At 53.1% G+C, this 3,310-nt stretch overlaps 1 long non-coding RNA gene across 1 annotated transcript; it reads right to left on the bottom strand.

The window, feature by feature from the left end:
* Nucleotides 1-529: 529 nt before the first annotated feature.
* LOC141551915 (uncharacterized) lies at nucleotides 530-3,310 on the bottom strand. The gene is made up of 4 exons (XR_012484997.1): nucleotides 3,168-3,310; nucleotides 2,690-2,993; nucleotides 2,076-2,196; nucleotides 530-1,881 (listed from the first exon to the last, which is right to left on the bottom strand). It is a non-coding gene; the product is annotated as an uncharacterized LOC141551915 (long non-coding RNA).

Genomic DNA, 3,310 nt, shown 5'->3' with positions numbered 1-3,310 from the left:
TAAACAAACAAACAAACAGCAGCTCCTATTTCACAGTTGGGTTGGGAGGAACAAATGAAATAATGTATGTATTTCGCAAAGTTTGAAGAGCTGTATTTTATTTCTTAAACAAACAAACAAGCAGGGGTCCAACTTGGGCAGGGAAGGAAACCGTTCTAAACTGATACAACTGAGGAGCATGTCTAGATTTGGGAGGAGAGGAGATGGGGCTGGAGGGCCTCGCTAACCTCACAGCCCCGGTTCTAGCTCCCCTGGGAAGCCCTGGGGTTCTCTCATTCACCACCACCCCCTTCTCCATCTTCACAGACACTGTGTTAGCTCAAGCTTTTTATACTCCAAACTGGGATACTGCATTAACCTCCTTCCTACTCTTCCCACCTCGGATTCCTTCCAGTGCCGAATAGCAGTTCTGAGCCTTTGTAAAAATTTATCACAGCTCTCCCCCACCTTTGACAGTCTGATTCTGATTCTCAGAGTCATATTTTGAGATGCATAAAATAAAATCCTTAGAATTACAGATACACCAAAATACAGGAAGTGAATTACTATATTTGAAAACAAGTTCATGGACTACAAGTTCAAGTAGTAGTTCATGGACTACTAAAAACTGTAGTCCAACTCCGCATGTCACAGAAAAAGCCCAGAAAGAGGGAATGCTTTGCCTAAAGCCTCACACGAAGTTAATGAAGGTGACAGAATTTGAATCCATGTTTTTGGAGTCCCAACCAAAATGGGGTTGTGTGGAATAAAGCTGAGAGGGCAAAGGGTACTGAGGGTGGGCCAAGCTGGAAGTGGGAGAGGGCCCTAAGAGGTGAGCTTCTGTCTTCCATCTCTGCTTTTGGAGACTGTGAGAGAACGGGAAGTGATGGAGAGGGCTGTGATCCACTAGCAAGGCCTTTTTTTCTGGAAATCTTTGCTAATCCGCCCCCAGCCAAGCCTGAGGCCTGAGGCCTGAGCCCCCAGGCCCTCTAATCTCCTCCAGGACCTGCCCCAAACTGACTTGTCTTGGCTGGAGGCTGATAGCCTATGACAGCCATGGAGGGCCAGGGGCCAGCTCGCCAGAGGGGAGGAGCTGGGAATGCAGGAAGGCTCCCTGTCCAGGCATTTGCAGCCTGGCCCTGTCCTGCCCCGGTCTGAGAGTTGAGAATGTTAGCACTAGAAGGGACTTAAGGGATCCTCTCTCCCAAGCTCCTTATACAGATGATGAAAAGAGTCACAAAGAAAAGTGACTTAGCTAGGGTCACACCATGGGCAGGGGGCAGGAGTAGCAGGTGAGGGATGGGGTCCGGTGGAAGGACATAGGGGGTAGCCTGGGGACACCTCCTCTTTCCCTGGGCACTGCATCTGTCTCCTGGAGTGATCCCTGATGGAGGGGGAGCAGAAGGCAGGGAGGGAGTAGCTTTGGTGACATAAGCTAATCCAGGACTGACAGGGGAAGAATAGCCCCCCCTCTGGCTCTCTGATATGGGGCTGTCCCAGGCTCTGATTGTACCCCCTACACACACACATCAAGTTCCAAGTCCCAGAGGGATGGGGCCAGGATACTCCCCATTGGCCAGTGGCTTAAAGGAACAGGTGGGGCCCAGTCACAGGAGCTTAAATAGCCAAGGGAGGAGGGCACTTGGGGGCTCATGCTGGCCAAGACTGCCCAGGAAGAGAAGCCAGGAGAAGGTGAGTACTCAGAGCCTGGGGCTGTGTGGGAAGGAGCAGGGCTAGAGGTGCCCCACCCCAGCCAGGAGCTGGGAGAGTGTGGGGTGCGGGAGGGCCAGAGGTTGGGTGACCTTGCTTCTTGCTTCCCCCTCCGGACCGAAGGTTCTGGTTACTAAGTTCTGCTGTCAACCTTCTTTGAGACCATGGACATCAGCCACTTACTCTCTGGGCCTAAAGTAATCGGGAGATCAAATGCTTTAGAACTGGGAAGGACATTTTCCTGAGTCAAAGGAATAGGGGCTCACCCCGAGAATCAATGACAGAGCCTGGAAGTCTTGGGCGTGGGCTGCCTGAGGGGAAAGGATGATTTGGGGTTCCTGGAGGACCAGTGCTCCCTCATCCCACCCAAAGCTGGGAGTGTGCACCTGGCCCCATGGTTGGGCTGGAAGGGCAGCTTCTTTCATTTGGGCTCAGCCTGGACTTTCTTCTTCTGGGCTGGCCCATATTTCAGATGGAGATAGTGAGAACCAGAGGCTGAGGATCAAGCTACATGGAAGACAGATACAACCCCTCGAGTCTTACTGACGGGAGCCTTCACATCCTTCCAGAGGGCATGGTCCAAACTCCCTCCGGTCTGTGGCTGCTGGGCCCAGGGGGGCCTCTCACCCTGCTTTGTGCTTCTCCCCCTCTACTGCATCCACCTTTCCATCCCCAACTAGGAGTGGGCCACCTGGCAGGTGAGGCAGGAGATGAGGAGGGAGGGAAGGGGACAGCTGCAGACCAGCCTTCTGCCTTCCTTTCCCCGGGTTAGTCCCGACTCATCTCCCGTGACCTCCTTATCTGGCCATCAGCTTCTGGATCCCCAGCGAGCTTTCCCTCATTTCCCAACCATGTTCAGCCTCCCACTTTCACTTCTCAGGGACTCAGATTTGAGATGTCTTAAATCCCTCAACTAGGGCTTTAGGCTTTCCCACAGAACCCCCAAGATCCACCCTCCCTCTGACCTCTTTAAGCAGAGCCGTGGGGGACCAACACGTACCTGCCAACCCCACGGAACCGAGTCTCCTTCACGAAGCCGCAGTTGAAAGCCTTGGAATGGGCCTTCCAGCAGAGCCCGTACCCGGACCAGGGCACCCGGAGACACCTGGCCAGCCTTCTCCTCCTGCCTGAGGCCCGAGTCCAGGTGAGCATCTCCCTGCTCCCAGCCCAGGTGGGCTCCATCAGAGGGCGGCCCCTTCTGCAAGAAACGCTGGCTCCTAATGCAGGGCAGGACAGGCTGCCCTCTCCAGCCAGTTCTCTGACCCAGAATGGGGAGGCTATTCTTGTGAGAACTTCATCAGGATCTGCTGAAATCAAAGGCCTCTTGGTTGGACTCAAGATATTAGAGCAACAAGAGACTGGAGCCCAGAATGTCACATCTGGAGAGATCTTACAGAGCTGGGTTTGGAGGCAGAGAAAGACCCAAGTGTGAATCCTGCCTCTGGCACTTACTAACTGTGTTACTCTGGGGCACTTGCCTCATTTCTCTGGGCTCTGACTTCATCTATAAAATGAATGAATTGGACTTAATGGATCCCAAGGTTTCTTTCAGCTTTTACCCTAAGAGCCTAGAATCCTATAGAATAACAGATGTGGGAGAATGTTGGATCTGGGGGCCATA

This window comes from Sminthopsis crassicaudata, chromosome 1 (assembly GCF_048593235.1).
Source record: "Sminthopsis crassicaudata isolate SCR6 chromosome 1, ASM4859323v1, whole genome shotgun sequence".
Lineage (NCBI taxonomy): Eukaryota > Metazoa > Chordata > Mammalia > Dasyuromorphia > Dasyuridae > Sminthopsis > Sminthopsis crassicaudata.
The sequence above is the reverse complement of the archived record's forward strand: the minus strand, read 5'-3'. Positions and strand labels throughout refer to the sequence as shown.